This window comes from Capricornis sumatraensis, chromosome 5, assembly GCF_032405125.1.
Source record: "Capricornis sumatraensis isolate serow.1 chromosome 5, serow.2, whole genome shotgun sequence".
NCBI classification, from domain to species: domain Eukaryota; kingdom Metazoa; phylum Chordata; class Mammalia; order Artiodactyla; family Bovidae; genus Capricornis; species Capricornis sumatraensis.
Genome location: NC_091073.1, coordinates 43,246,103 through 43,272,376, shown reverse-complemented (window position 1 = coordinate 43,272,376; position 26,274 = coordinate 43,246,103). Strand labels below are relative to the sequence as shown.

General features: G+C 36.1%; 1 protein-coding gene and 1 non-coding gene across 8 annotated transcripts in view; one reads left to right on the top strand and one right to left on the bottom strand.

Annotated features, from left to right (window-relative positions):
- CACNA2D1 (calcium voltage-gated channel auxiliary subunit alpha2delta 1) overlaps positions 1–26,274 on the bottom strand; it is a 526,060-nt gene that overhangs the window by 294,479 nt on the left and 205,307 nt on the right. The gene's annotated exons all lie outside the window — the stretch shown is intronic.
- LOC138080508 (U6 spliceosomal RNA) lies at positions 6,941–7,047 on the top strand. Its single transcript, XR_011144968.1, has one exon. It is a non-coding gene; the product is annotated as a U6 spliceosomal RNA (small nuclear RNA).

Genomic DNA, 26,274 nt, shown 5'->3' with positions numbered 1-26,274 from the left:
AGCTCATCCTCTACCAGAACACAGTTTTTAAATTGCTAATTTATCAGTGTGTTGAATAGACAGAGATAGTCCTTCTGATCCTATTTCCTATCAACGTAAGTGTATTTCTGAAATGGCTGACAATGACCCGTTTAACTGAGCACCCATGCATATTTATCATGGCTCTCCATGCAGATACAGACTTGAAATAGGCCTAAGGTTTGTAGAGAAATTAAGTGCTATAAAGATAATAGTTTATTCATCATTTAAAATGAAACCAATTCCCAAATGCAAAACACATGTTAAAAGATCCATCATAATTCTACTTTAGTGTTGTTTTAATACAAAATATATAATTATATTTAAAAAGTCATGTCCTAAGTAGTTGTTTAGTTGGTTTACTAGGTGGTCAGTCCTTCTTAGACATCTTTTGAAAAGTACAGGTGAATAAGAGTCCATTTAGGGCCAACTGACTTTCTTACACCAAAGACTCACTGATTCTCATTGATTTAAGAAATATGAACAGCTCAAAATGCCGTCACCAACATGCCAACAATGGCCTCCACAACTCACCAACCACCATTTACTGAGAGCTGACGCACACTCTGCTGGGCATTTCACACATATTTTCTCATTTGTCCTCACAAGAGATTGAAAGGAAGGCTACTGAAGTGCATTTTAAATGAGGTGAAGGATTATTACCTAGACCTCCTTTCTGGGTCAAAGGCTTTTCCTATTACACATTCTTTTGGAGAAAGGGAAGAACTGACTTAGTTCCCAGACAAGTGTGCAGACTCTGAGACATTCTGTCATTCTGCTAGCATATGATCTCTTCAGAGGGATCGATTAAAAAACAGCTGAGCTACAGGGACAATGGAACAGGCTTTCTGAGTACAGATAAGGAAAGGATACCTTCAATTATCCATCATATTAGAAATCAGAACAGATTCATCGGACACAACTGAAATGACTAAGCAGTAGCAATAGACCAAAAAAAAGAAAAGAATATCCTAAAGGAAGAAGAAATATGAGATTCAGGGGCTTGCTCCTATAATATTAGACAGAGAAACTATCTTAACTGTTATTCTGCACTTCTCATTTAACTTCCAAATTGTATGTTTATATACTGATCTTTTAGTCCTTCATTTAGTCCTTCTAAATGAAGAATCACTTGAGCCAGATGCCGTGCTCAGTTTAACTTGTAGTATAAAAACTATTTTAGGAGGTTTTCCCTTTGCATTCTATAAAACACATAAAATATTACAATTCTTATCTGCACAAGGACAATGAAAAATTTTAGACCACTTTGGAATGATTTGCTCCCGAAATTTCATGCTAAAAATTAAAACTGCCTTAAAAAAAAAACTTGAATACAGATTAATAAAATTGAAAGATGTTGCTCTAGAGCTACATACAGTCTCTAGGATATAAAGAGTTGAAAAAATGATAAAATAGTGTCCCTCCCCCACCTTTGTGGCAGCAAAGAGCTCAGGACCTTTGGTTTGAAAGGTTGGAAAAAGTTAAAAATGACCCAGCCAAAAATACATCATCGTCTTACATGGCTCACAAAGAACAGGAAAAGGTCTTTAAACGCTGAGATAGACAAGTGCAACTGATCTCCAAAAGTATGAGAAAATAAATTGTATAAACTACAAAGTTGAGAGTTTGCTATTGATTCTGGCAAAGGCTCTAGGATAGGTTTTGAGTCCTGAAAAGATTAAATTGCATCAAGTATCTGACTGGTTATTGGTTTAGAAAGCTATTAAGATCTCTTCTGAACCAGAAATTATAGGCCTATCAGTAATAGGGACTGGTTTGGGTTCTCTAGATAAACATGTTCCTAAAATGATGAAGAAAATGTATTAGATAACACAACTTAATAAAAACATCACATGATAGCAGTATATGGCCTAGGATTATGAGGGATTCCTCTGGATCTGATTAGATCTGATTCTGTTCTTATTCCTGTTTCATAATTCTTTATCTGAAATTTTGAGGGCTAGAGTTTAGAATACTTTTAAAATTTTTACAGAGAAACTATATAGATGAATATATACAAATGAATAAGCTATTATATTAAACTTCCCAGCACCCAAGATTAAACACAGTGAAATGTCAATTGCACTGTGTTTAATACTGGGTTACGAGAGTTCAGTAAATAGCTCTCTATAAATAAGGGCTCATGTACCTATAGTTTTGTGACTTCACATTAATTATTTAATTGCTACAGGCAAATTATTTAGTTACTATGAATTTCAGTTCCCACATCTTGAAAAACAAGGTAACAACAACTATCTTAATGGATGCTGGTGATAATTTAATAAAAGAGTGTATGTAAAACACTGGATAGAAAACCAGGAATTACTATGACACACCCAGAACCAGACACTCTGGAATGCAAAGTCAAGTGGGCCTTAGAAAGCATTTACTATGAACAAAGCTAGTGGAGGTGATGGAATTCCAGCTGAACTATTTCAAATCCTAAAAGATGATGCTGTGAAAATGCTGCACTCAATATGCCAGCAAATTTGGAAAACTCAGCAGTGGTCACAGGACTGGAAGGTTAGTTTTCATTCCAATCCTAAAGAAAGGCAATGCAAAAGAATATTTAAACTATTGCACAACTGTACTCATCTCACACTAGCAAAGTAATGTCAACATTCTCTAAACGGGGCTCCAACAGTACGTGAACTGAGAACCTCCAGATATTCAAGCTGGATTTAGAAAAGGCAGAGGAGCCAGAGATCAAATTGCCAACATCCGTTGGATCATAGAGAAGGCAAGGGATTTGCAGAAAAACACATCTACTTCTGCTTCACTGACTACTCTAAAGCCTTAGACTTAAGAGTTGTGGATCGCAACCAACAGTGGAAAATTCTTAGAGATGGGAATACCAGATCGCTTTACTTGCCTCCTGAAAAATCTGTGTATGCAAGTTAAGAAGCAACATTTAAAACTGGAGATGGAACAGACTGGTTCCAACTTGGGAAAGGAGTACGACAAGGCTGTATAATATCACCCTGCTTATTTAACTTATATGTAGAGTGTGTTAGTTGCTCAGTCATGTCTGACTCTCTGACCTCATGGACTTCATAGCCTGCTAGGCTCCCCTGTCCATGGAATTCTCCAGGCAAGACTATTAGAGTGGGTACCCTGTTCCTTCTCCAGGGGATCTTCCCAACCCAGGGATAAGACCTGGGTCTCTCACCCTACAGGCAGATTCTTTCATCATCTGAGCCACCAGGGAAGCCCCCAGTACATCATGTGAAATCCTGGGCTGGATGAGCTGAAATAAAGACTGCTAGAAGATATATCAATAACCTCAGATATGCAGATGATACCACCTTAATGGCAGAAAGTGAAGAGGAACTAAAGAGTCTCTGAACGATGATGAAAGAGGAGCATGAAAAAGGTGGCTTAAAACAACATTCAAAATACTAAGATCATGGTATCCAGTCCTGTCACTTCATGGCAAACAAATGAGGGGAAAAAATGGAAACAGTGACAGATTTCATTTCCTTGGGCTCTAAAATCACTGTGGACTCTGACTGTAGCCATGAAATCAAAAGACATTTCCTCCTTGGAAGAAAATCTATGACAAACCTAGTGAAGTGAGTGAAGTCGCTCAGTCATGTCCGACTCTTTGTGACCCCATGGACTGTAGCCTACCAGGCTCCTCTGTCCATGGGATTTTCCAGGCAAGAGTACTGGAGTGAGGTGCCATCGCCTTCTCCAGAGTATCTTCCCAAGCCAGGGATCGAACCCAGGTCTCCCACATTGTAAGCAGACGCTTTTACTGTCTGAGCCACCAGGGGAGTCCTAGACAGCATATTAGAAAGCAGAGACATCACTTTCAACAAAGGTCCATACAGTGAGAGCTAAGTTTTTTCGAAAAGTCAGGTACAAATGTGAGAGGTGGACCATAAAAAAGGCTGTGCACTGAAGAACTGCTGCTTTCAAACTATGGTGTTGGAGAAGACTCTTGAGTGTTCCTGGGACAGCAAGGAGATCAAACCAGTCAATACTAAAGGAAATCAACCCTGAATAATCACTGGAAGGACTGATGATGAAGCTCTAATACTTTGGTCATCTGATGCAAAGAGCTAACTCACTGGAAAAGACCCTGATACTGGGAAGGACTGAGGGCAGGAGGGGAAGGGGACAACAGAGGATAAGATGGTTGAATGGCAATCTACTGATCACCAACTCAATGGACATGAGTTTGAGCAAACTCTGTGAGAGAGTGAAGGACAGGGAAGCACAGTGTGCTGCAGTCCATGGAGTTGCAAAGAGTCAGACATGACTTAGCAACTGAACAACAGCAACAAATTATTAATTTTGCAACCTTTGCTCTAAACAGGTGGTTTAGTGGTCAATACTAGCCACACTAAAAACAAAAAGGGATCTTTTAAAAAAAATAGTAATACCTGAGTCCCACACACTATCAGCTGCACTGGTATTTCTCTGCTGGTATGACCAGGAACATGACAGTTTTCAAAGCTCCCTCTTGATTCTGCTATCAGAGAGATTAAAAACCACCATTCAAAATATATCATCACTGGGAATCCTGGATGCTGCTGCTGCTGTTTTTTTTTTTTTTTTTTTTCCCTTTTTGTAGCATCTAACGACTCTCTGAACTAATTCATCATCAAAAAAAGGGATGACCAATTGCTTAAGAAGATATGTCTGCCAGTTTACATAAATAGTCTTTCCATTAGAAATTTCTTAAATTAGTTCAGTGTGTATGGACTTAGATTACTCGGTGGTTGTTTTCTCACAGTCTAACTACTTTGAGGAAAACATCTAGCCCCACAAATACAAGTAACTAAGGCTTAGATCCAAAGTGCACCAACTGTGAGGCTCTGGAAGAGCAGATCACTTTCTTTCACCCTGTGTGTAATGATTCCACTTGCACATGGCTCCTTCTTTGATGAGACCCTCTCAGACCCTGTATGACAACAGAGCTCTGACTCACAACTTCTGAAGCAACCAACTTGGGAAACCACACTACAATTCTGCAGCAACTTGCTCAGCACTGTCAGAACTTGGTCAAAGTTCTGCCAGCATCTCTATACTCTTGCCCTGTATTGCAACTCAGGATCAACCAAAGAAAGCCATTGGTGTGCCCAACCAATCACATAAGATGCCCCACATCTGGACAGTCCTCCGTAGCTTCCCCTTGCCAACATCTTCCTATCACAGAACACTCTAAGCCCTTCCACTCTTTTTTGTAATGCTGCCCCACTCCTCTTCTTGCCCCTGTATCTAGGCCAAGTACAAGTGATGGTGGCTGCCATATAAAGCTCAGAATAGACAGCCTCTGTCTTTTCTAACAGGCAAGGTCTTCATTTACTTCCAGAGTTCAGTGGATGAGTAGCATAAAGGCTAGGAACACAGCTCGATTTCCTGTTACATTTTTCTATCCATTCATTTAAACTCTGCGTGGAAGGACAACATACACGCAGAAAGTCATATCTCCGAAGCATAAAACTCAATGAATTTTTATAAACCAAAGCTATGGTTTTTCTAGTAGTCAAGTATGGATGTGAGAGTTGGACCATAAAGACAGCTGAACACTGAAGAATTGATGCCTTTGAATTGTGGTATTGGAGAAGACTCTTGAGAGTTCCTTAGACTGCAAGGAGATCAAAACAGTCAATCAATCCTAAAAGAAATAAACCCTAAATATTCATTGGAAGGACTGACACTGAAGCTCCAATACTTTGGCCACCTGATCCAAAAAGCCAATTCATCAGAAAAGACCCTGATACTGGAAAGGACTGAGGGAAGAGGAGAAGGGTGCGACAGAGGATGAGATGGTTAGATAGCATCACTGAATCAATAGACAAGGGTGTGAGCAAACTTCAGGAGTAGGTGAAAGACAGGAAAGCCTGGCATGCTACAGTTCATGGGGTTCCAGAGTCAGCAACTAACTTACCAACTGAACAACAATAACAAACACACCTGTGTAATGAGCTCTGAGGTGAAAACACTCCACGTTCTGAGCAGCCCCCAAATACCCTCCTTTGCACTCCCTTCCAGGCACTAGAGTTTCCCCCAGAGTAGCTTCCATGCTAACTGCTAATCCCAGTGCAGCTTGGCTTGCTTGATATTTTATTGATATGGATGGAATTAGGGAAAAGTATCCACTTGTGGTGTCCAGCTTTCTTCACTCAAGGCTATGTTTCAGTTTTGTCCTTATTATAGCATATTTTCACTGCCATATCATATTCCCATGTCATAAATGTACCACAGTTTATGCTTCTGTTTTTACTGTCGATGGACATTTGAGTAGCTTCCAGTTTGGTGCTACTAAAAATAGTGCTGATCACTATTTACAATAGCCAAGACATGGAAACACCTAAATGTCCATTGACAGATAAATGGATAAGGAAGACGTGGTACATATATACAATGGAATATTACTCCTCCATTGAAAAGAATAAAATAACACCATCTGCAGCAACATGGATGGACCTAGAGATTACTTTAACAGTAAAGTACTGAGCGACTTCACTGTCATGCATTGGAGAAGGAAATGGCAACCCACTCCAGTGTTCTTGCCTAGAGAATCCCAGGGACGGGGGAGCCTGGTGGGCTGCCATCTATGGGGTCGCACAGAGTCGGACACGACTGAAGTGACTTAGCAGCAAAGTAAATCAGACAGGGGAAGACAAATACTAAATAGTACCACTTATATGTGGAATCTAACATACAACACGAACGAACATATCTATGAAAGGAAAAAAAAAGAAACAGACTCAGAGATCTAGAAAACAGGCTTTTGGTTGCCAAGGAGGAGAAGTGTGAGGAAGGGAAGGATTGGAAGTTTGGGATTAGCACATGCAAACTATTAGATATAGGATGGATAAACAACAGTCCTACTGTAGAGCACAGAGCACTATTTTCACTACCCTGTGATAAACCATAATGGAAAAGAATATGAAAAAGAATCTATGTAGTGCTCGCTTCGGCAGCACATATACTAAAATTGGAACGATACAGGGAAGATTAGCATGGCCCCTGCGCAAGGATGACACGCAAATTCGTGAAGCGTTCCATATTTTTTGATTTGGGAGAATGACACTGAAACATTTATCCTATCATGTAAGAGATGAATCGCCAGTCTTTGTTCAATGCAGGATACAGGAAGCTTGGGGCTGGTGCACGGGGATGATCCAGAGAGATGATATGGGGTGGAAGGTGGGAGGGGGGTTCAGGATTGGGAACTCATGTACACCCATGGCGGATTCATGTCAATGTATGGCAAAATCAATACAGTATTGTAAAGTAAAATAAAGTAAAAATAAAAATTAAAAAAAAAAGAATCTACGTATACATGTATAACTGAGTCACTTTGCTCTACAGCAGAAATTAAAAACCACATTGTAAATCAACTATACTTCAATAAAAAATTTTTAAAAATAGCACTGCTATGAACATTCTTGCACTGTTACATTCTTATATTCGTATAAGTGAAAGACAGGGAAGCCTGGTGTGCTGCAGTCCACGGGATCGCAAACAGTCAGACATGACTTAGTGGCTGAACAACAATAAATATTGCAGTGTATGTCTTGTGGGAACCTACATATTTCTATCAAGAAATGTATCTAAGAGCTGCAAGATTATAGTGTATACATATGTCTCACTTTGATAGATATAAAAGTTGGTCTCTAAAAAATAAATCATGGAAACCATGTACTGGCTCGCAATTAAAACTAAAGGAAGAAATTTAGTGTCTGAATTGATAAAACCCCAACCTTGTATTCTCTATCATGCTATTGTTATTTGAAAAGACTGCTTTAAACTTTTACTTCTGAAAAAAAAGGAGAAAGAAAAACACTGCAGATAGTATGCCAGTTTTACTTCTAGAAATATACAGACTAGCTTTTGTGAAATAAAATAATTTACATCTACTGGAAATAAATTTATCCAAGAATACCAGTATAATAAAAGCATCCTTGGCTTACTTTTTATATAGTATAAAAAGAAAAGAAGTTGCTTCCATTTTAGAGAATCTTAAAATTAAGCAGGACAAACTTCTCCCTTATATAAGCTACTTGAGGTAGGGACCAGGTCAGATTCATCTTTATATTCCTACATTTATACTTCCAACACATAGAAGGCTCTGGTTCAATGCTTATAAAATACATGAATCCTCAAAAAGAAACATCAGCAAATGTTCCCCTTGAAATGTTCTTTTAATGAAGAGGTAGGACACTTGATAAAATTACTTAAATCTGCCTCCCCAGCTTGCCTTTTGTTGTTGTGCTTCAGGCCGCAATGCAAAATGCAGAGACCCTGCCACAGCGGAAGACTGGAAAGGACTTGAACCAAAAGAAGAAGAAAATTAATTGTTTGCATTTTACCACTCTGGTTACATAGACTGCTCACCTTTGATATGTGTAAGAGCTCTCCAACCCCAAGGCTGGATGGAGGGAGATTCTGCTTAATGTCAATGTAGCTAGAACCGGGCACAAGAAGGAGAAGTCAGAAATGCAAGTTAGCCACCAAACCTGGAAGCTTCGATTCACATTTGTTGCCACATTAACTTTGTCTATTAAATAACTGGCATTAATCTTTTACATTTGCTAAGAGATGATAGCTCAGAGGGTAAGGAGTCTGCCTGCAATGCGGGAAACCAGGATTCGATCCCTGGGTTGGGAAGATCGCCTGGAGAAGGAAATGGCAACCCACTCCAGTATTCTTGCCTGGAAAATCCCAAAGACGGAGGACTCTGGCAGGCTACAGTCCATGGCGTCGCAAACAGTTGGACAGGACTGAGTGACTTCACTTCACTTCACCTCAAGAGATGGTTAGGTCAGATTGCCAATAACATGTTTTGGGGAGAACCAGAGAAAGAACCCTGTAGCAAAAAACTTCAATTTTGTAAGATTTCAATATACTACCACCAAAAACTAAAACTACACTGTAAGATAAATAGATACCAGTGTGACAAGAAAAATGTCATTGGTCTAATTAAAAAGCAAGTGCTCTGAAGTTTATTATGTACTCTCGCTCTCCACCCGATCGTGCCCAAGTGAAAAGAATGAAAATAACAATGATAAAGGAACATTATCACCCCTAATTCCACCACTTTAGCCCAAGAGATGTTTGTACTTTTCCTAATGCTTATAGTCTTTATTCAGTTGTACAGTTCTAATAAATCATGATGTACATGTGCATACACTTTTAAACTTTTCCTTTACCCCATGACACGCTGTCTATATTGAAACAAACATCATATAGTATTTTTTTGTAAAATATAAAATACGCTACTCACTAAAAAAGTTAAAATTATAAATATTCTATTATTGAGTGATATTTAAAATTTGAACAACTTTCTACTATTCTGTGTTTGTGCTTTCTAGCCCTTTTCCTACTTTATAAACTATTTCTTGAGGACAAATACCCAGCAACAGGAATATGAGGCCAAAGAAAATACATTTTTTATTTCTAAAATACTTTTGCCAGTATTACAAATTTAAATTGTCCTAATGTTAAAATTTAAAATAAAGTAGCACCTCAAATTAGGATACCACAATCATTTAGCCCCAGTTCACATCACAATGATACATATCATCTGCAACATAAGGATTTTTCATCTGGCTAATGCTTTCATAAAGTGATATATGTTTTAAAGTAACATGTCCCCTCTTTGTGTTGCCAGCAAATCAGATAATCCACACACTTCTAACTGTATATTGAGATAAGATATCCATAGGGGAAAAAAAAAGAATATACCAACTTTTATTGAAAACATATCATGTACCAGACCTTATGTTATAGACTTTCTCATGTGTTATCAAAAGCTGCAAAGCATATTGTAACTGTTCTCACTTGTACAAAATTCAGGGTAATGCACTTGGTTTCTATTATAACATCACAAATACACACGGAAAACACTAAAACTAATATATATGCTTCAGGATTGCTTTCAAGCAGAAATCCTGAAATATTTTAAATCAGGTAGGTAATTTCTTACAATATGGAAGCAATTAATTTAGACGACATTTAGACGAAAACTTTTTCTTTCCTGACTTTCAGCTACTTATAGAAAATAAACCTTTCATAAAATTTATCTTAGATGAAAGAACTAATTCTAAAGCATCTTAAACTAAATTCATCATAAAAGTATGTTCCAGAAAACATTTTATCCCTAACATATCAATATTTTAGAACACAAACATTTCCAGAATTTTCTTCAGGTGCTCACAAATATTTTTTTTTCCCTTTTTAAGTTAGTTTACTGTTGAAAAATAGTATCCATACAGGAAAGTGTATCAAGTAAAATGATTTGAACAAGGAAGTACTCATGATGCATTCACATCAAAACCAAATCACCAGCATCTCAGAAATGTCCCCTGTGCTCTAACACCAGAGATTAGTTTTGCCTTCACAGACATTTTTTAATCTAGCAAAGCTCTGATAAATTCTTTGTGACCTTTATTGAAGTATCCATTTAATTTCTGCTAGCTCTTTCATTTCTTCACTGAAGACAGAAATTTATCCCCTGAGATCAAGTAAAGCAGACTTGATGAAAATAGTAATATCAAATTGGCACTGATCAGGACAGCCTCTGAAAGTCTATCATTGGCGCATACTACACATTTGCAGGTTCTATTTTTCCCTTCCACTCTTACAATCACACCAAAACCAAAAAGATTATGTTTCACTAAAACAACTCAGAGATAGTAGTATATTTGCATAACATGATTTATTCCTGCTTAGTTCACTACCATCTGTTTTCATATTTTAAGTAGAAAGATTTATACATGTAACAATCTTACATAACCTTTCACATCTATTTTAGAGAGCAGTTGGCCCAAATCTAGATAATTTTTTCTATGTATAGTCATTTCCAAAAGGTAGGACACAAACTCTTCATATCAGTAAATGTTTTCAGTATAAATAATTTAAAGCCTCATTACACTGTGATAAGAACAACTGCTTGTTCCATTTACAATTAATTATTAATTGAAATATGCATTAAGATATATTAAAATAATGTATATATTAAGATGATATGTTAAGATAAATAATGAATATATTAAGATGCCTCCTGATGTTAACCTCTTGAATCCTTTTGTAAAACATAAAGCATACACTGAACACAGGAGAAAAAACTTCAAAAATTTACTTTTCTTAATGTTTATTTTCTTAGAAATGGTTCAAAATGCTTTTTCTAATCAATGATAAAATAGGATTATATGAGAAATTAGATAATTCTTTTAATTAAAATGTTAAGACTTAATTACCAAAAGCATATACATACGCTGTTTCACATCCTATTATTTTATTGTTTTTAAGTATTAAATAATATATAGCTGGCAGATTCATCATGTGAGACATCTTTTTAAACTACCTTATTAATATACCTACACTAAAATATCACAGAAGGTGGTATAAGGAATGTAATTATCCAGATATTACATTCACATAAGCATTAACAATTAACACTTATATATAAACATATTTATTTGTACTATTAATATATAAAAATTAAATATCTGGCCATATGTTAGTTAAATATATGTTCAATGAATTTGTGTCTTTATTATCCATCAAAAGTTTTTCAAGAATTTTTGTTTTTTTTTAGAAAAAGATAGCTATTTTTCGATATTGAAAAATTTTACATTATTTCACCACAAGGGGGCCATAATAATCTTCTTTGAATTTTTCAGACAACCCAGAGAAAACTGAAAGGGGAGTCAATCAATCAATGAAAATTTAAGTCGTTTAAGAAACATTTATTAATGCAAAGTATGATTTTTGAAAGTGAAAATGAATACAAATTACCTTGCTTTGTTCCATATATACTATTATTTGAAGAGAAAAACTTTTTCTTACTTCTCTCTCCTAAACAGGCATATCCCCTTGCCTCTGGGCTCATAATACAGTTTTACTTTAAATAAAATTAGTATTAAATATGATGGTCTTTGAGAAAATAAAACTGTTACTATTTAACTGCTGCAACATATCACACGGCAAATATTAAACTCTACCCAATATCCAATGCAGTGAGCAGAGTAGAAACTTGGGAATGAGTAAAATTACTAAAACATGTTCACCAGGCTAAACAAGCAAACTAAAAGATGAAAGTAATGTCTAACAATGGTATGCTTTAATTCTGTCCCTCTTCCTTTTAATTAAAATTACTTACAAAACAGATGGACTGGTGAGCTATATTAAGCTACTAAACATTTTGCTCAAATATTCTCTGTGGTGCAATCAGCAAAAATCAACTCCTCTCTGCAGATAAAAATGATATAATGCTCGTCTCCTGAGAGAACAGTTGAGCCAGTGCTAAAAGTAAAGTGGAACTAAACCGATTATATTTTAGCCCTTTAGCTGGTGCCTTGGGCCAGGTTATCCAGCATAACCACCAAAGGTAAATGGACTTGGATTAAAAAGACAGGGATGCTTCCTTCCACGCACTGGCAACATTATGAATTTGCTATTGCCAATGATCCTTTGCCAGAAACTCCATCTACTCTCACACATCACTTTAAATTCTGCTCAACCAGAGAAGTGAAAAGTGATGATGATGATGATGATGACGACAATGATAGAAATAGCTGAATAACCAAAGATTAATCAGAAGAACACTGATAAAAGATCTACTGATGATTCTTCTAATTTTATCTTTTTTATTCATTCTCACAGATTTTGCCTAAGATGCCAAGAAACACTGACTGTCCAGTGACTCTGGTGGTTGGACTTTTAACTTTGGAGCGATCGAGGCATGACAAGCAATTAAAGAAACAAGAATGACCTGTGTGTATTCCTAAAACGCCACTGTGTAGGAGGCCCAATGATGTCTCTAGACTAAGGAGATGATATTTCTGCGTCTCATTCCCCTCATCTCTCTAATGAAAATACACTCCCCACCAGCCCTACTGATGACTGACTTGTGCTAGGAACTAAGTAAGAACTTTCCGTGAATGAACCCTACTAACACTCCCAAAAACTTATGGAAAAGCTAAGAAGAGAACAGAAACAAGCAGGCTAACAACTGTTAACATTCTCAGTTGTGTAGCACTGTACTAACAAGAAGACACCTGCTTCCTAAGGAAAACCAAGATTTGAGGAGAAAAATGCAGCATCAAGAGAAAAGTCCTCTCTAGAAACTCTGCTGTTACTAGGTAAACCACAAACTTACGGAAAGTGAACACCGACTTCCTAGGCAAGAATGCTGTCTCTAAGCAAACTTTCTGGGGCTTTGGATCCATTCCAAAGCACAGGCTCATTCGGCTCGAATGGAAAATAGAGACAGCATCATTCCAAGAGCCAACCTGCATTAAAAACAGTGCAGATCAATAGTGTACTTGGCATCTGTATGCCAAACCGGTAGGGGCTCCACGCACGCATAACTAATGCACAAAGTCTTCATGTTTTTCAAAAGACCTTCAACAAGTTGCACTTGACATTCACAAAAGAGCACACGCTCGGTGATAATGCTATTTCTCTCTTTGGTTTTAAATTAAATGTGACACTCATAATTTAATCTCTACACTAAGCAATTATATACCAGAAAAATTGACTCCGAGGAAGCCATTTTCTTCACTGATTTAAGTTATAAAGAGGAATTCAAATAAAGTTATCAGAAGCCTTCTTCTCCTCCCTTTCAGTAGTGTTGCCTACATATCAGCTTTTTCTAAAAGTATCCAACTTGACAATATAACAGAAGCAGAAGAAAAATGTTATTATTTTTAAGTTCTATTTGACTTATGTTCTTAACAATGTTTCCTCAGTAATGGCAGAGTTCCATGACATAAAACTAATTTGCCATCTACTGCAGGTTATTTTTAATCTGAATTCTAAAGTTTTATATTGAAGAGTGAAACAAAATTACAAATAACCCAGTTGGCTAGAACTTGTAAAAGGAAATCTGTTTCCTCAGCAATGGTGGAATCCACTTACATTTCTAACTAGGTATTTTAACTATAATTATAAATTTAAATAGTCTTTATTTTAATGGGTTCACCTAAATCATATACGAGCACCTGTAGAATTGAAATTTGTCACATTAATTCTATAACACTGTGCTTACCATAAATATATTCTAAAGTGTCTAACAGCTGAAAACTTATCGAACACTTTTTTAAATTACAAAGAAACACAGAATCACACTATCCTAAATCTAAAACTAAAGTTCTTATTTTCCTACTCAATAAATCTCAATAATAAAAGTCCCTTCCCTTTACAGTCTTAAAATTGGGGGTAATGTTAGGAATTAAACAGAAAATTTAATAACTAGAACCTCTAAAACTACTTCAGTGAATAATTACTCAACACATCAGAGTTGTATGTGTTTTTGGCAAAACATCAGACATATACATACAAACGTATCTTTCTGTATGACTTTTTAGAGTTTTTTTTTCTCCTCATGTCTCCTGATATTTTTTCTACTGTGACTCTCAGTTATGAATAGGTTGTGTCAAACCCTATGCAATTAAGTACTTCTAATTTTACAACTAAATCGTGAGCAGGTATTACCCTCACTTAAATATTCTGATCTCTAATGGAATTTCTTTCCAAAGTCAAAGCAATTGGTCCAACCAGTGGCTTACATGGAAACCAATTTAAAATTGGCTGGAGATGTCAATTTGAAAACTAAGGAAACATGAACCGGACTTACGATGATACAAGCATCACCCAGCATCACTGCTGTTCTCAGGTATTTAGTGTTATACAGCAACAGCAATTCTTTCCACACACTATCTCCTACGTAATCTGCCATCAGCTTCTCTACCGTCCTACATTTTAGACAGTATAGATACTATCTTGTTTTGGGGGGTGAGGAAAGTGAAATCACACAACAAATTCACACTGGAAACAAGAATATTAATAAGGATTCGGGATTATCTGTCCAAAAGTCCAGCATTCAACCACAAATGTGTAGCAGGTAGGCTTATGCTAACCTTTTGAGTAAGTTTTTATTATCACCAAAACTCACTTAAACATAGTCTAAAAGGAGAGAAGAAAAATCACATCACACCAGTGAGCATTCCCAAATGCATGCTGGAACTATTAATCAGTCAAACCCGCCATGATCAGAACAGATCCAGTCTTCTTTTTCTTCTTCCAGTTTTATTGAGATATAATTGACATAAAGCACTATGTACATTTAGGGTGTACAGCATAATGACCACTTAAATACATCAAGACATGATTACCACAATAAGTTCAGTGAACAGCCATCATTTCTTATCAGTTCAGTTCAGTAGCTCAGTTGTGTCAGACTCTTTGCGACCCCGTGGGACTGTAACAAGCCAGACTTCCTTGTCCATCACCAACTCCCAGAGCCTATTCAAACTTATCCACATCGCGTTGGTGATGCCATTCAACCTTCTCATCCTCTGTCATCCCCTTCTCTTCCTGCCTTCAATTCTTCCCAACATCAGGGTCTTTTCAAATGAGTCAGTTCTTCACATGAGGTGGCCAAAGTATTGGAGTTTCAGCTTCAGTCACAGTCCTTCCACTGAATATTCAGGACTGATTTCCTTTAGGATGGACTGGTTGGATCTCCTTGCTGTCCAAGGGACTCTCAAGGGTCTTCTCTAACATCACAGTTCAAAAGCATCAATTCTTTGGTGCTCAGCTTTCTTTATAGTCCAACTCTCACATCCATACATGACTACTGGAAAAATCACAGCCTTGACTAGACAGACCTTTGTTGGCAAAGTAGTCTCTGCTTTTCAATATGCTATTTAGGTTGGCCATAGATTTTCTTCCAAGGAGCAAGTGGCTTTTAATTCCATGGCTGCAGTCACCATATGCAGTGATTTTGGAGCCCAAAAAATAAAGTATGTCACTGTTTTCATTGTTTCCCCATCCATTTGCCATGAAGTGATGGGACCGGATGCCATGATCTTAGTTTTCTGAATGTTGAGTTTTCAGCCAAGTTTTTCACTCTCCTCTTGCACTTTCATCAAGAGTCAATAAGCTCTTTAGTTCTTCTTTGCTTTCTGCCATAAGGGTGGTGTCATCTGTGTATCTGAGGTTATTGATATTTCTCCCAGCAATCTTGATTCCAGGTTGTGCTTCATCCAGCCCAGTGTTTCGCATGATGTACTCTTCACATAAGTTAAATAAGCAAGGTGACAATATACAGCCTTCACATATTCCTTTCCGATTTGGAACCAGTCTGTTGTTCCACATTCAGTTCTAACTGTTGCTTCTTTTTTTAAAAAAGAAATTCTTGTGAAAGTCTTTATTCAGATTTATGTTTTCTTACTTAATTCATATTACCTCCTAAGCTTCTTGATCTGCATACAGATTTCTCAGGAGGCAGGTCAGGTGGTCTGGTATTCCCATCTCTTTCAGAATTTTCCACAGTTTGTTGTGATCCACACAGTCAAAGGCATTGGCGTAGTAAATGAAGCAGAAGTAGATGTTATTCTGGAACTCTTTTGCTTGTTCGATGACCCAGCAGATGCTGGCAATTTGATCTCTGGTTCCTCTGTCTTTCTTATAGATACAAAATTTCTTGCTGTATAGTTGCTAAGTCATGTCCAACTATTTTGTGACCACGTGGACTGTAGCTCGTCAGGCTCCTCTGTCCATGGGATTTCCCAGGCAAGACCACTAGAGTGAGTTACCATTTCCTTCTCCAGGGCATCTCCCCAACCCAGGGATCAAACCTGCATCTCCTGCATTGGCAGGCGGGTTCTTTACCACTGAGCCACCATAAAAGCCCCAGATACAAAGTAAGAGAAACAGAAAAAAAAATATTTTCCTTGTGATGAGAATCCTTAGGATTTGCCCTTTAACAACAATGTTAACTATATTAATTGTGTTGTACATTACATCCTTAGCACTTACTTACATTAACTGGAAGTTTGTACCTTTTGACTGCCTCTATCCAATTACCTCTCCCTCCCCCTCTTGCCTCTAGTAACCACAAACCTAATATTTTTTTCTATGAGTTTCTTTGTTTTGAAGTACAATTGCCCTGCAACACTATGTTAGCTCTTGTTGTACAGGATAGTGATTTGATATTTCTATACATTTCAAAATGATCACCACAGTAAGTCTAGTTATGACCTGTTACAATACAAAGATATTACATAGTTACTGACTGTATTTCCCACACTAGACATATCATACATGTCACTTGTTTATTTTGCAGTTATAAGTTTGTACCTTTTAACCTCCCTTGTCTATTTATTTCCTCCCCTCTAGCAACTACCTGTTTGCTCTCTGTATCTATAACTGTTTCTATTTTGTTTGTTCATTTGTTATTTTTTTATATCATATGTAAGTGAAATCATACAGTATTTGTCTTTCTTTTTCTGACTTATTTCACTTAGTTCAATACCCTCTAGGTCTATTCATGCTGTTCCTAATGCCAAGATCTCATTCTTCTGTAATGGCTGAGATATATCCCACTGCACATAGATACCACGTCCTTTTCCATTTGTCTTAGGCTGCTTCCATCCCTTGGCTACTGTGAATATGCTGCAATGAACACAGTGGCACATGTATCTTTTCTAATTAGTGCATTTGTTCCTCAGATAAACACCCATTAGCAGAATCACTGGATCACATGGTATTAATAGCTGTATTTTGAACTTTTTGAGCAATCTCCATACTATTTCTTACAGTGGCTACACCACTTTCCCACCAACTGTGCAAGAGGTTTCCTTTTCTCCACATCCTCACCAACATTTTCTATTTCTTGTCTTTTTAATAACACACATTATGACAGATGTGAGTTGGTGTCTAACTGTTGTTTTAATTTTCATTCCACTAATTTTGATTAGTGATGTTGAGAAAGCAGATCAGGTCTTAAGAGAAAACTTCAAAGACCAAAGTCACTGGACTTGAAAATGCTTAAGGATCCTAAGACTTTGAAAATAACATGGACTACAGGTCAAGAGCTAAAACCATCAGGAGTTTATGAACATATAACTAGAGGCCAGGTATGGACACATTAGTCCCACCTCTAAGGGTGATTTCCAAAGTCTTTGCAAACTATTCTTCCCATCAAAATATCTCTCCCATAACGAATTAGGAAAATAAAAACAAAACCTGCTAGGAAATCAAAAATTCATTGAAATGGTTTTCTTTTTTATTAATCATTATATATCTATGGTAAACATGAGATTCTGCTGAGGAACCAAATTCATAGGCACACAACACTTTGATATATATTTCACTTTTTCTATATTCTGTCTTTTATAGTCTGCTCATCATTAGGAATAAGAAATGCAATTTTTAGACATCCATTAGATATGAACCTAGGAAACTCTCAATGAAGCTTAATTTAATTGAAAAAGTGTATGGAAGAAAAATTGAAGAAAGGTCTTTAATAAGTCCAACATAGCTAAAGATCATCTCTAACAACCTTGAGGCAGAGGTACACTCATCTGCCAAAAAAAATGCCTATGGGAAGGACTATGTCATGGTCTCCTTATATTCACAGAGCCCAGGAAATTAAAGGTACTTGAAGAAATTCAGTTGAACAAACAGCCTGCCAACTGTGAACAAACAGCCAGCCGGCCATGGGTCCTTAGCAGTGAAATATCTTGTTAATGAGAAATCGTCTGGCCTCTGGCCTTAGTCCTTTCCTGTTTGGACTCCTGGAGTGTTTGTTGTTGTTTTAAGAAAACAATGTAGTCCATTTAAAGTCTCTTTATAGCTGCATGTCATTTTCAAGAAAAATTCCAAATTCTTTAACATGACAGTCTGTGTTGCTAACGAAAGAACAGAAGAAAAAGATTTCTCTCTACCATGGTGTTTCTTTAGTCCCATCAAATTACTATTTTGTAGTTGCTGGCAAGCATATTTTCGCTTCAGCAATCCCTAAATCAGGTAGTAGCAATACCGTTCTTAATCCTAGCCCAACACAAGTAACCACTCCTTTCTCTGTACTTCCCAAAATCATGAAAGTAATTCTAAGAGCCATAGTCAAAACAAACCATATACTTACACCTCCACTTACCAGAAGTCTCTGAGTTTTTTAAATGTACAGTTTAGACTTAGACACGGAGAAGGCAATGTCACCCCATTCCAGTACTCTTGCCTGGAAAAATCCCATGGACAGAGATGCCTGGTGGGCTGCACTCCATGGGGTCGCTAAGAGTCGGACACAAATGAAGCGACTTAGCAGCAGCAGACTTAGACACATTTGTATCTTCAAGGCTATCACTATGCCAGTCACAGGACAGACACTCATTAAATGCTCGCTGAATCGAAAACTGTCATTGCTTAATAACACACATGTAGTTGACTCTGATGGATCTGTCTTTATGGACAGACTAGATGTTGCTTGAGGACAACCACAACAAACTCATTCATCTCATTATTTCCAGAACTCATTACAATATCCAACACAAAACAGATGGGAAACAAACCTTTATAGAGTTAAAGAAAATTACTCAGTAGATGATGTATTAGAATAAGGACATTATGAGAAAACTAAAATATCACTAAGTAATAATCCTTAAGAGGCTCCTTACAATATGTTAGGAATTGATACATTAAACTGATAAAAAGATATCAATAATAGCAACCCAACAGAAGCTCTAGTAACCTGTGTTCATTTTTACAGCAGTATTTTAGTTGAATCCATCTCTTTACCCCTTTTTCTCTCATTTCTTTAAGAGCAACAGAATATTAATTTAGAAATACTATCATCACAGGAGAATAAAAGACACGAAAGAGTATGCTAAGCAGAAAGCTACATCTTACTGCCTCTAATGACAATAAGTTGGTCAAATAAACCTATATGTGGGCCATATGTGATAAATTCAGAGTATGCTCCAAAAAAAGATCAGGCCTATATAAAAACACCATAAGGGAATGAAAATTTAAGTTCCACTCAATCATGATTCAATGAACTGATAATGTTAAACTATTCAATAGGCCACATCCCCTCCAAAAATCAAAAGAAGCAAACAAATAAACAAAAAAATGCTACGATAGTGATACCCCCCCCCTCATTTTCTCCAAGTTTTTCTTCGTTAGTAATTACAGCAGTAGCAGCTAAAAATAATTGCATCATCTGGTACTTTCTTCCAGTAAATTAATAATTTTTCTTTAAGGCACATTTTAAAAAGCTTTTCACAAAAACAAAAGAAGAGTCATATTCCCAATATCCACAATAAAGATATTATAATTTATATTGTTGAAGCCAGTGCCAAGGCTTTTCCATAGAAGAGAAATCTAAATCATTTGCCTCATTTTAAATTATATTAGAAGCTTAATAAATGCTGAAAAAAAAAATTGCCTATTCCTGCCTAGCAAATGATTTTATCCAAGGCAGGAAGGCCTGTTGAAGTATTTAACCTGTCCACAAGGTCTACTTGAACTTGTCTATCTGCTTATGATGTATAAACATGCACGCACACATGCACGTGTGCACGCACGCGCGCAATCACACACACACACACACACACACACACACACACACACACACCAACACCATGGAACAGTTCCCAGTGTCTTGACGTATGTACAAGATCTCAGCCACACTGCTCAAACTCTTTCCACAGTCCGTAGTAAAAAAGATAAAGACGTTAACTGTTAAAAAGTGAGAACAAATGTAAATGTTACATGTTTAACTAAGAATAGGAATATCAAAAATGTAGCTAGGACTGAGCAATGAACACGAACTACAGTTTAAGACTCTGTGGAACGTATGGAATAGAAAAAAGATCCTCATCTTTGGAGTCATACAGATTCAAATTTAAATCCCTCCCCTCACCCTCACCCATCTACCAGTTGTATCACTCAGACAAATTAGTTAATAAGCCTCTGTTTCCTCCTCTAGAAAACTATAACAACATTGCTGACATCATAAGTTTACTGTGGTTATTAAATCAAATGGAATCTGTAAAACAACAGGCTCTCAATATATGTTATATTCCTTCCCCATCTCCTAATTTACAATAAACTTCAAGAGAATTTGAATTTCATTCCTGAGCTAATAATTTCATACAAAACTGAGTTTAGAAAAAATATTACCCTTTCATGACAATACAAAACATATTAATACAATGATCTTTAAAATCTCAGAGTTGAGCAGCAAGTATATTATAGATCTGGCAGTGTCAATGCATCAAAGAATTCTCACAAATCGTGTATCTTTATTTTTTTGTGGCCTTATATGCTAATTAATTCAAGTATCTTAATAATTTTTCTATTTAATAAAGTACTCTTCCTAAATTTTACGTAAAAGTCACCTTTAAGGTTTTGCATAAAAGGTGTTTTAGATTATCGTTATAGAATCAGTTAAAAACTGCAGTTGAATTACTAGTATGCAAACCAAAGAATCTAAAGCAGTCCTAAAAACATCTTTAATTTGGTTATTGGATCAGTATTCCAACGCTATCAGTTGTATGGTAGGACTGGAGTGAAGTGAAGTTGCTCAGTCGTGTCCAACTCTTTACGACCCCATGGACAGTAGCCTACCAGGTTCTGCCATCCATGGGATTTTCCAGGCAAGAATACTGGAGTGGGCTGCCATTTCCTTCTCCAGGGGATCTTCCCAACCCAGGTCTCCTGCATTGCAGACAGACGCTTTACCGTCTGAGCCACCAGGGAAGCCTACAGTAGGACTGATGCAACTCAAATATATACTGAAAATAATTTTTTAGATTTTCTCAGTAGTAATAGCTCAATTATGAATCAGACATCTTTATAAGCTTTATTAATTAGATTAATGAATGCTTACTTATTAAAAATAAACTATGTTTCTATATTTCAAAATTTGACCTAAATACTTTTTATTCTATATTTTGCTCTCAACACTAGGAAGTAGCTTCAGAAAGAATCATGCTAATCTAGACTATATTTTGAATTAATTCAGGGACTTCTTAAGCTCCAGGGAAATGCTTTTCAACCTGCTTAAGGTCAGATAGCTGAAGACAGGCCAATACCCCACAAGGAAACTTCAGCAACCCTGGGAATACTCACTTCATCTCTGTGGGATCAATTTGGGAACTCATGGGAAAAGTGTTCCCAAGAGTTCTACTTATACCAACACAATGTCACCTTTTAGATGTTAATCTCCTAATCATTCTAGAATTGAGAGACTGAGAGATCACTGGGGAGAGAGAGTGTATATGTGTGTGCCTGTGTGTATGTGTGTGAGAGAGAGAGAGTGTGTGTGTGTAAGGAGAGGTGGGGAGACCAGGTCAGAAGAGATACTGCTGGGCCCAAGTACACATAAGTGAAATAATTCCTGTTTAGTGCTAACATTGCTGTATCAACAGTATGAACTTATATACAGTGGCAAGTTTCTAGAAGAAAAAAATGAAATTAAATTTAAAAATAATAGGAGAATTACGCTAATAGGAGAAATACATGCTACTATTTTTAATTTCTCTAGGAGTAAAACTGACTAACTATGCATAGTATTGGTCTACTAAAAATCTTAGTACAGGAAAAAATACAACATCCTGAGCTGTAAGAGCAGAATTATGCTCATATCTCCTCAAGTACATTTAATCTCAAATATAAGCTTCTAAGATTATTCTTAAAAATCTTCCTCACTCTCTTCACCTTTATAAAGAGGATAAATCTGTCATCCAAAGTCTGCTATGAGGCTTGAATAAGACAAACTTATTCAGTATGTGACCTAGGGATTAATTATGGATTAATTAATATTATGTGCATATAAACATTCTTGAAGTAACAAGTGAATTTTATTGCCAAAAAAAATAATATCAGAAAGTAGCATATGATACACTAAACTAAAATAATCAGAATTATCTAATCTATCTGAAATATTATTATCTTTAAAAGTGAACATTCTAAGATGTAAAACTCTAGAAATTTAAAGTATAGTTAACGATAGACATAGCTATTACAAGCAATTCTCATAATGTCAAACGTTATTTACTCATATTCAAATTCACTAAAACTATTTCACTTTTCTGTTAGACAAATAGTTTTATTTGTGGATCTTAAGTATTTTATATTCATTTCTCCTGGTAAGATTTTCTAGGTTGCATCTTTTTAAATAAAGTCTACTTTTTCACCCTCATACCCTAAACTGACATTAAATTTTTTGTAGTAGTAGTCACTGAAAGAACATGGCTTTCTTAAATGCAAAAGATCTTACTCAGTAAATCAAGTAACAAGGAAGAGATTTTCATGATATAAAATATAAATTTTTTCTGTGGTAAATGAACTCACTGCATTCATTTTTGTTTGTTTGTTTTGGATTTACACATCCATACATTATAAAGCAATTTTTTTTAATTGGCTCATTCCGAATTTATTTTAAAAAATACTTTGCAAAAGCAAGAAAAATATATTCTGTTCATATCTTATTAAGATTGTGCCTTAAAACCACAATTAGTGTCACAGTTAGGAAACAGTTCATCATATTATGAAAGTCAGTCTTCTTTTAAAATCACAAATTAAACGTTCAAGAAAATCTTTAAAGCATCAAAAATTTGTATATTTAACTCTGGACTGTTAGGATACCAAAATATTTTGTTAATTAAATATCTATTTAAAATTTTGCAGGAAAACATTTTAAACTGCTGTTCTGACTTCTGTTTTATACTGAAACCAAACCTTTAAATATGGTATATGGAACTAAACCATTGACTTCTTGTTTATTTCAAGTCTGCCCCATCTTGCACCCCATCATCCCCTCCACCATCCCATCTTCCACAAGCACCACTAAAGAACACATTTTATTCATATTCTCCCAAAGAGAAGCGTCCTGGCTGATTTTAGTTATAGATCATTTAAAAATTCAATCCTACAGTGGGTTTCATGCTTTGTAAACATTTTTTTTAAAAAAAGCTTGACATATGATTGCTTCATCTTTTCCTGAAATAGGGAAGTAAAATTCCCAATTAGAACAAATTAGCTATACAAATATTTACTTGCTATTGTCAGTTATTACTATCAAAGTATTATTAAAATAGCCAATTGTTAATGAGTACTTGCTATCTGCCAAGCAGATATGGTGTATTTCATACAATATCTCATCCAATGCTCACAATAAATCCAGGAACAATGTATCAAGATTCCCCTGCAGAGGTGAGAAAGCTGAGGCACCAAAAGGTATGTCTCTTTACCCACTCTCACCCCATATACTACATGCGTGCAGCCAGAAGAAAACCCACATAGGAGGACTCTGTATCCCCAAACCTTAATCTTGATTCTACATAGCCTTCAGTAGTGAAATCACAGAATTATTTACATTTTCACTCAGGCTTTTGAGTTTTTAAAAGTATGATTTGTGGTTCTTGCATTTAAATATCAAAATTCCCATTTTCAAAGGTGACCAGAAATTTCATGCTGGTTTCAAGAAGGGAATAAAGACAAAAGACAAGAATTTTCAGGACTGAACTCACTGTTCTTTGACAGACTAATTTAGAGGTGTAAGCCTTTCATATTTCACCTTGATTTGTATCTGTAAATGAGAGGGAAAAGTATTTTCCTTCATTCATTAATGTGCACATCAGCAAGATAATTTGTGGGTTTTGTTACTTTTTCAAAGGCATTGAGCCTCTCGAGGGAAAACATTTCATAGAAACAAAATACACTCTTGTTACTGGAACTGCCATTTTATCTCAATGGATAAATATTTCATATGTATATTCATTTATTAGGATTTTAATTAGCTTTAAGTTCAAATCCTTCATGACACTAAGGGATGAGGTATCCAAAGCTACACACAAATCCTTTTATTTATCAAAGAGGTTTCTACAATCCCATAAGATGAAAGAGCGAGCTTGAGGAAGAAAGAAATCTAAAATAACTACTGATCATAATTTCTTTTGTAAAATGGTCTTCACAGACATTTTTTGAGACACAAATTGGAATTCAGCTTTAATCTTAGTTGTCTACAGTAGACCACCATCACTAACCTACGCTAAACTGAATCAAGCAATAACTACTAGGAGCTGAGCTTAAAGTCCATGCAGAAATAACACAACAGGCCAAATGCCTGCACATCAGTTGAAATAAAAGGAAAATGAAATTAAATGAAGAAAAAATAAATAAAAATATTTTCCTAATACTATCAACTTTCCAACTTTAACATATACAAACGCAGTTTAGTATTATTTTAAAGGTATAATTTTAACTATATTCCACTACTATAGACAAAGGCAATGTGCTTTCCATCAACATCATATGCATTATACTTGGGAAAAAAAACCTATGGTCATTACTGCCTCTCACACTTGGGAAAAGTATAATAAAATTGAAAATGTAGCAACAGCTTAAAGCTGATTTTCTAACAAAGCTTAAAGCATCCTCTAGCACATACATTTAAACCCAGGAATAGCAACGATTCTAACAAAAACTATGTAATATGTAACCTTGGCAGCATGCCCAAGGCAAACCTTAGGCCAGCCATGGAACATCAAGGTTTCATACTGTCAATGATAACTATTTATTCACCTTCACCACAGGTGAAACAAAATTCTCTGAATCCTCTTGAGCTTACAGACTGCTCAGGTCTGCACTGATGAATAATTTGTTTTTGTCTTGAATAAACCCCTGGATAATTATATATTCATGCAAAATAGACTTTTTTTAGAATACTAAACTCTTCATTTTGGTATTTCCCAAGGGGGAAGAAAATTCTTATAATGGAATAACTAGACATTATATAGAGTAAGCTTGGTGAGGATATCTGGTCTACAAATAGAAGGGAACATCAAATGTTGTAAAAAACCCAAGCATTCTTAAATGTTCAGTTACTTAAAATGTTGAAAATTCTTTATCCAGCCACACACACACACACATCAAAAAACCCTTCAGTTTTGTAAAGTTCACTTCAAAGAAAATGTTGTCAAGTCTTCACTTTCACAGAGGAGAATACAGAATTTTATTAAAGGCTGTTAAATTAAAGAATAAAATATATATTGATGGCTAGTTATAAAAGCCCTGATAACTTTACCTTCTGGCACAGCATAAGTGAAGTCGCTCAGCTATGTCCGACTCTTATATTTAAATATCCCTCTATGACAGTTTCGGAGAAGGCAATGGCACCCCACTCCAGTACTCTTGCCTGGAAAATCCCATGGACGGAGGAGCCTGGTGGGCTGCAATCCATGGGGTCGCTGAGGGTCGGACATGACTGAGCGACTTCACTTTCACTTTTCACATTCATGCATTGGAGAAGGAAATGGCAACCCACTCTAGTGTTTTTGCCTGGAGAATCCCAGGGATGGGGGAGCCTGGCGGGCTGCCATCTATGGGGTTGCACAGAGTCAGACATGACTGAAGTGACTCAGCTTAGCTTATGATAGTTTATCAGTATGTTACTTACTGCTTTATATTCATTCTTTTTTTTTTTAAGATTTTTTTAAT